This window comes from Callithrix jacchus, chromosome 17 (genome assembly GCF_049354715.1).
Source record: "Callithrix jacchus isolate 240 chromosome 17, calJac240_pri, whole genome shotgun sequence".
Lineage (NCBI taxonomy): Eukaryota > Metazoa > Chordata > Mammalia > Primates > Cebidae > Callithrix > Callithrix jacchus.
The window spans coordinates 30,026,801-30,035,027 of NC_133518.1; the positions used below are offsets into that span (position 1 = coordinate 30,026,801).

Here is an 8,227-nt window from a genome sequence, read left to right on the forward strand (position 1 = left end):
CAACCTACCCTTTCCACTTAAAAATGTTTAGTGGGTCGCCACAACTTATAGAATAAGGTTCCATAAAATAGTCTTTGATTTGGTACCCTTGTGTTTCTGCAGCCTGGTCTCCTTTGCCTTAGATTGCCCTTTCCTCTTTTGCATGATGCATTCTTCAACATGCACCCTGGAAGATCTCTCTCCCTAGCGATCCTTTCCTGATCATCATCTCCTTTTCCCTGGTTGTCTCCAACCCATTAAGAATTACACAATCTCACTGAGGACTTCCAGGAAACTCTGGATTCCACTTCATTGTAGGGATCTTTTCAAATGTCTGCCTTCTCCACTAGACTTAGACCTCCCTAAGGGCATGACCATGCCTTGTCCCCTTTCCCTAGCTCAAAGTCTGGAACCCATGTGCATTCAGTTAACAGGGAACTTAGGGAAAATGTGAGAGAAAACTGAGTCTACTATCCCAGTTTGCTGTGTGCCTAGAAGGAGGAAGCAGCACAGGATCTTGTTCCATTTTTGGTGTGGTGATGACTAAGTTTATCTTTTTATATTTCTCTTTGGTGCTCTCATTTCCCAGTTTCCATCCAGTCCATTTTTTTTCTCTCACTTTTAATTTAGTGACTGCTTAGTCATTTACCATGAGTAAGAGTAACTAATATTTGTGTAGGATTCTGCAATATAAAAAGACTTTTAGACATAGCGCATCTCGTCTAGACCTTATGACAATTTTGTGAGGAGATGATGTTACCCCCACTTCATAGATTCCAGAAATGAGTCTCACTGAATATGTGATTTGCCCAAGGTCACGAGGGATAGGAATTAGCTGAGCAAGGTTATTCCAAGTCCTACATTAGTCCTCTTTCTCCTATACCTCATTGCCTTTTCTGAAGACTTTAATAAACATATAGTTAGCATCTAGTCTGGGCTAGGTACTCAGCTGGGTGTTGGTGTTATGATGATAAAGACATCTTTATGGAGCCACCTGGTAGAGGTGCTGAGATATAATATATTGGTTTTGTTCGAAATATCCAAACAATTAGAAACATATCACCTATGGTAGTTGAAAATATAAGAGAAAAAGTTATGTTGCTGTATATATGACATCCACCTTTTTTTTTTTTTTTTTTTTTTGACGAAAGACCTATTTCACAGGGGGTGGGAGTACATTCCCAAAGAAGCAAGAATGACAGTAATAGAGAATTGAGGCAGAGAAAGAAGGAGAGGAAATACAAAGGGATGAGTTACTGAGATGATCATAGCTTTACAACAAAACCAGCCAGACACTTAGATTTACAGGATATCTCCAGAGTAGCCATATGAAAAGACTGTATCAGAGCAGTTCATTATAGGGAAGGATGAGAAATCTATCTCCTGGTATCTTTCCCATCTACTTTCTTTTAGTGGTGAAGTCTACCCTACAAGGCACTCACTTCCTGTGTTTCCAGGTTGTGTTGCAGAAACCCTCCAGGCATCCACTGAGGAGACAGAACCCTGGGGCACAGTGCACTAGTCTCTGCATGTCAGCTGGGGCTGCACATGGGGACTCCTCAGTGTATGGTGGCAGTGACAGTGGAGCAGCAACAGTAGCTGGGACTTTATCACTGTGTGAGTAGCTAAAACAATGCACACAGTTGACTTTGAGTGGGATGGGGTGGGTAGTGATGGGAGGATCTGGTGGCACATAGCCTGGGTCTCATATACTGCATCTCTTGCACTAATTCTATTTTCTTGCATACTCGTATATACCCGATTTTGTATGAGAACAAGATATTTTCACTATTTCCTCAAGAAGGGAGGGGCAAGGCCAGTCCTTCCAGATAGTGGTCAGTTTCAACCTCCTAAACAACGTTTAAAGATTGGCACATCAAGCTACACCCTACTGCTGAAGCTGGTTCAGGGCCATAGCTGATATTCACCATCTCCTTGTCTTTCACACATTCTTGTTTCCCACATCTTCAGTCAGTAGTCAGCTGCTTCATCCCTAATGGATGTCAACCCTCAGTTGTTTTCCGATAATAGTTGCTGCAAGTGCCCATTTACAAGTGTCACTGGTTACAGAATCGCCACAAGGTGCCTCAGTGAGTCCTGCACTCCATATGTACTCCTCTTTGCCCCCATTGTGTTAGCAACAAGCCCAGCCTCTCATAGCAAGAGGTTCATTAAACTTATAAATACAGTAATTATTTTCTTGCTTATCCACTGGCATGAATCAACATAGTTATAATTCCCAGTTCAGTGGAACACAATATGTTCTCTAAGAAGCAATACTACCTGGGAATCAGGATCTCTAACACAATATAAGATTGTAGGAACAGAAAGTACAAATTTTGAATGCTTCTTTAAGAATAATTGTGAGAAGGGTGGTCCTACTTCCACCTCTTGGTTCCCAGAGCCCTTGCTTTTCCAATCCATATATAGGATCTGAGCCTGACACTATGGCCACTTTGTTCATGAGGAGTTCATCATGCAAGCAGTGGATTGACCCAAGGTAGGGGTTAGCTGAAATTCAGAAAATAGGTCATCTTGTCTACCTAATGGTCAGCAGCCTCCTTGTGGCTGTGCTTATTCTTTTTTTTTTTTTTGAGACGGAGTTTCGCTCTGGTTACCCAGGCTGGAGTGCAATGGCGCAATCTCGGCTCACTGCAACCTCCGCCTCCTGGGTTCAGGCAATTCTCCTGCCTCAGCCTCCTGAGTAGCTGGGATTACAGGCACTTGCCACCGTGCCCAGCTAATTTTTTTTTGCATTTTTAGTAGAGACGGGGTTTCACCATGTTGACCAGGATGGTCTCGATCTGTTGACCTCGTGATCTACCCGCCTCGGCCTCCCAAAGTGCTGGGATTACAGGCTTGAGCCACCACGCCCGGCCTGGCTGTGCTTATTCTTTAGGGTCACTCCTGAGAGGAAGTGTATGGGGGCAGTGGTCCATTTCTGGAGAACCTCAACATATCATACCACACTCTCTTTGAATTGGTTCAAGGTCTTCCCTTCTCCATCAGTTGCTTATAGAGGATTTCCCATAAGGCCATAAGTATAAGTTGAGGGAGTGACACCAGTGCCAAAGAGGTAGGTGATCTGAAGGTCTGGGGTGACAAGTCACATTTTTTTGTGTGTCTTCTGGTCTACTTGAGTCTTTTCTTAAAAGTAACATTTTCTTCATATAACAGTTTGCCCCTGTGCCTCTCAACCTTTTTCTGGGCATTTCTGTTAACACCATGGTCATGATGTGCAGCTCCAACTGCAGTTACATGGTGGACCATAGTCAGGTTCTCAGGTTTTACCTTGCAAGGTATGTCCCTGCATGCTCTAGATCTCTGGGTCCCTAAAAATCTCACTGGTGTTGCATGCCCTTTAATCATTAGGTACTTATGGTCTAACTTCTAATATGTATGTGTCTTATCAGGACATTCAAGTTGCTTGATCTACTCTTATTAGGTCCAATTAGAAAAATGTCAATCAATATAGAGACTAGCGTAATACACTGTGACATATAGAGATGATAGAGATCGTTACAAAACATACCATTATAGACAGTAGAATTAACACAGACAAGGCAGTGAAGATTTACTGCTGTCCTTGCAAATATAAAGGTGAGCTGCCTTTGATTTTCTCTACTGATGAAAATCAGGAGTAAAGCATACAGCAAAATAATAGACACAAACCAAGTGCCAGAGGTTAGATTGGTGTGTGCTCTCTGTCTCGCTTTCTCTATCTCTGCCCCTGCGATCTATACATATACATATATATATATATATATATATATATATATATATATATATATATGGCACAGAAGCTGCAATTGTAGATACCACCTGGTTGAATTTGTAGTAGCCCACTAGCACCCACCACTATCTATCTATCTATCTATCTATCTATCTATCTATCTATCTATCTCTATCTATCATCATCTGTTTTCTATCATCTATCTGTTATCTATCTACCTACCTACCTACCTACCTACCTACCTACCTATCATCTATCTATCTTTGAGGATGTATGTGTATGTTTGCAGAGACCAGATAGGTGAGGTGACTAGGGATATAATGGGAATTGCCATCCATGAATCCTTCAGGTCTTTGTTGGTACTAATTTCTGCAATTCTTGGGAGGAGATATTGCTTCTAATTAACTATCTTGGCCTGGAGGGAGGTTGCATTACATTTTAAAAGGCTAACTCTGCTTCTTTCTGTTATAATGTCCTTAACTCATAGGTCAGGAAACTAAGGGCCAACTTCTAAGTATATCTATCCCATTATACATTCAGAGACTAGAGAAGTAACACAGTCTCTGAATGTCTAATGGTTCCTTAGATCTATTGGATCCATTATAAGATGGGCTTGAGCCCATATTCCATTTATAATCTGATACTGATAATACTCCATTTCCAGCTGGAAGACCTTGGTGGTGGTGTTTTGGGTCCTCTGATACTGGTGTCAGCTGTGATAATACCTAGACTTTTTGTCTGTCCAGTGTATATTTTGACAAATTTGGACAAAGATTAAAGAAATATTTGCCATGCTGTGTAACGTTGTGAGGAACTAGCTTTCCTTTCAATCATTGGGTTCTAGATCTGTGAGCTGACTTAGAGCTAGTAACTAGAAATTGCAATTGTCCATTGTGGTGTTTAGCATTATCCTGTGGTCATCAGTTCTCTATTATTTTTGATTGTACAAATCAAACAAAACCCTGGTTCAGTGATTCTCAAACTTGAGTGTGCATCTCAGTCACCTAGAGAGCTAGTTAAAACACAGATTGGTGGACCACATCCCCAGAATTTCTGCATCAGTAGGTCTGAGATGAGGCTCAAGAATTTTCATTTTAAACAAGTTCCCAGGTGACGCTAATGCTGCTGATCTCAGACCCACACTTTGATAACCACTACTTTAGATGGCTGCTTGTCTGTGTTACCTTTGGGAAAACTATCATTAGCCATAATAAAACATCACTTTGGGACAAGGCACCTTCACTGCACCTCTAGCCATGCTGCTCATTGTGGTAATTATATCCACCCAGGCTCTGCCTTGACAAACTCCTCATATCCCCACTGATTATGAGAGTCAACCTGGCCTGATAGGAAAACCAACTGTGGGTTCTCATTGATGCTGGTCCTCAGGCACTCCTGGAAAATGTAAACAGTTGGAGGATTCAGTGTCTTTATTCTTATAGTTTCCCTTTCTTGAGCCTCTGACCCCTTTCTCATTACTCTGCCAAAGAGGTTCCAAGATTTTCACTCAATTTACTAATCATTGTGAATCCTGGCTTCAAGGAGTCATCTTAGCAAATTGTTAAGATTGGTATCCTTGTTAGACATGAAATTCCAAATTATGGTTGAGTTATCCACTCTAACAAATGTTTTCCTCTTCATCCTTAATTCTACTTCCCTGGTCTAACACCCTCAAGATTTACCCCTACAGATGTTTTTCTGGTTCTTGTTTGATAAATTTATGATCTGGTCCCACCACTTGCCATTGATCAAACTTGGTCACAGAATGCCTTAAAATAGCAATTAGCTGCCTCAGACTTACTAAGGATTTCAATGTCATCATAAGTATCCAACCACTGCCAAAGTCCTATAATTATCATCACCCTTATATTGATCAATTGCAGTGACAACTTGATATTCAAAGACTTACCTTAAACTCCCACCTTATCCCAATTAGCCACAAATAGTAACTCTAATGTCACAGCTTACATGTTGTTATTACTAACTACCCCACTCTGGAACGAGTTGTCTCAGCCTGGGTTTCTTAGAGTAGGCAGCGGAAGGGGATAGCTTTTGTGCTACTGTTTTATGGAGGTACAACCCTAGGGAAGCAAGCGTTACAGGGAAAAGAGGGGCAAGGAAGAAGGGAAAGAAAATACAAGGTGGTATATTGTAATGCCAAGATAACCATGGCTTCAGAACAAAATAGCTATTGTCCCATCTTTTAAGGCATTTCCAGAGAGGTCAAATAAAACTGTTTCATCTCAGAACAGTCCATTAGGGGAAGAAATAACAATTTATCTGCTGATTTTATCTATCTCTTGTCTTGCATTGTTGAAATCTGCCTCCGTGGGAGTTAACTATTTGTAGTCCACATTTCCAGTTTACCCACACCCTTCCTTCCTTCCTTCCTTCCTTCCTTCCTCTTTTTCTTTCTTTCTAATATAGTTTTGCTCTGTTGGCCAGGCTGGAGTGCAGTGGCACAATCTTGGCTCACTGCAACCTCTGCCTCCCAGGTTCAAGAGATTCTCCTGCCTCAGCCTCCCAAGTAGCTGGAATTACCGGTGTGTGCCACTACACCCTGCTAATTTTTGTATTTTTAGTAGAGATGGGATTTTACCATGTTGGCTAGGCTGGTCTTGAACTCTTGACCTCAAGTGATCTGCCCGCCATGGCCTCCCAAAGTGCTGGGATTACAGGCGTGAGCCGCTGTGTCCAGCCTTACCCACACTTTCTAATCTATCCCTGAGGAAGCTGGAGCCTTTTATTTTTTTCTTTAAAGCAACTTTGACTTCTAGCAACATCTGGAACCAATGATCCCTTCCCTGGAAACCAAAAAGACTGAGACATGACTGGAACCTGAACACTGGGACTCTTTCAAAAGCAAAGGATCTGTTGGCCCCGAAGATCTGGGGCTAAAATATGCCTCAATACACCTTACCATAAATGGTCAAATCTGATCAGACCCATGCCAAGCCAACATTCCTAAATCCTTTTCTTTGCCCTCTGATCCCTTATAACGCTCGCTCTTTTTTTCCCCTCTCATTTATTTATTATTTTATTTTATTTTTTTTCAATGTTAATTCACTTTATTTTTCTTGTATAAAAACCCTATGTTGTAACCACAGCTGGAGCTTGGGTCCTCTGCACGGACACTCTGGTGTGGGTCTTGACAAGGTGGTCAGTGAATTCCTGATAGGGAGACTTGGTGAACACAGTCTCCTTCCAGAGATCAGGGGTCAGGTAGCTGTAAGTCTTAGAGATGGCATCAAAGGTGGCCTTGGCAAAGTTGCCCAAGGTGGCAGTGCAGCCCCTAGCTGAGGTGTAGCAGTCATCGATACCAGCCATAATAAGCAGCTTCTTGGGCACAGGTGCTGAGACGATGCCAGTGCCCCTCGGCGCGAGGATGAGGCGCACCAGCACAGAACCACAGCGGCCTGTCACCTTGCAAGGGACGGTGTGGGGCTTGCCGATCTTGTTCCCCCAGTAGCCTCTGCGCACAGGGACAATAGAGAGCTTGGCCAGGATGATGGCCCCACGGATGGTAGTGGCCACCTCCTTGGAACACTTAACACCCAGACCGATGTGACCATTGTAGTCCCCAATAGCAACAAACGCCTTGAACCTGGTGCGCTGGCCAGCACAGGTCTGCTTCTGCACCGTCATAATCTTAAAAACCTCATCCTTGAGAGAGGCCCCCAGGAAAAAGTCAATGATCTCAGATTCCTTGATGGGCGGAGAGAAGAGATAGATCTCCTCCAGAGATTTAATCTTCATGTCTTTGACCAGGCGACCCAACTTGGTGACAGGCATCCACTCCTTATCCTCGGCTTTGCCTCCGGGAGCTCCGCGGCCTCGGCCCGGCCCAGTCTACGGCCGCGACCCCGGCCCCGGATGCCACTGCCTAAACCTTTGCGGAAGCCACCGCGGTTCCCCATCCCGGGCCCCCGGAGCCTCCGCACCGCACCGCCCCCCCCCCCCCCCCGGCATCATCCGCCATTTGGTGTTTTATTGGAGAAGAAGCTCATTTATTTATTATTTATTTACTTGAGATGGGGTCTTGTTCTGTCACTCAGGCTGGAGTGCTGGGGCGTAATCATGGCTCAATGCAGCCTCGACCTTCTGAACTCAAGTGATCCTCCTGCCCCAGTCTTCCTAGTGGCATCACTACGTCGGCTAAATTTTGTGTTTTTTGTTGAGATGCTGTTTTGTCATGTTGCCCAAGCTGAAAAACTTTCTTTAGACTCCAAATCAGGGAGACAGATTTGAGCCCAACTCCTTGCTGGCTGATTTGCAATAAAACCTTTCTTTTCTCAAAAACTGGTGCCATGGTATTGGCATCTGTGCACATCAGACAGCAAGCCCATTTGCTCAATAACATGAAGACTATATGAATTAATATGGAAAGTTCTTAATTAGTAACAGTTGGCACATAACAAATGCTCAAATTTTTTGCTGCTACACTATGTCATTATTATGGTTATCTTATGGCATACCAGTATATCTTCTTTCCATTTAGCTATTGTATAACCACTG

General features: G+C 43.2%; 1 pseudogene across 1 annotated transcript; it reads right to left on the bottom strand.

The window, feature by feature from the left end:
- Positions 1-6,364: 6,364 nt before the first annotated feature.
- On the bottom strand, positions 6,365-7,715 carry LOC108588776 (small ribosomal subunit protein uS5 pseudogene; annotated as a pseudogene). Its single transcript, XR_013528519.1, has one exon. The product of XR_013528519.1 is annotated as a small ribosomal subunit protein uS5 pseudogene (transcript).
- Positions 7,716-8,227: the final 512 nt, after the last annotated feature.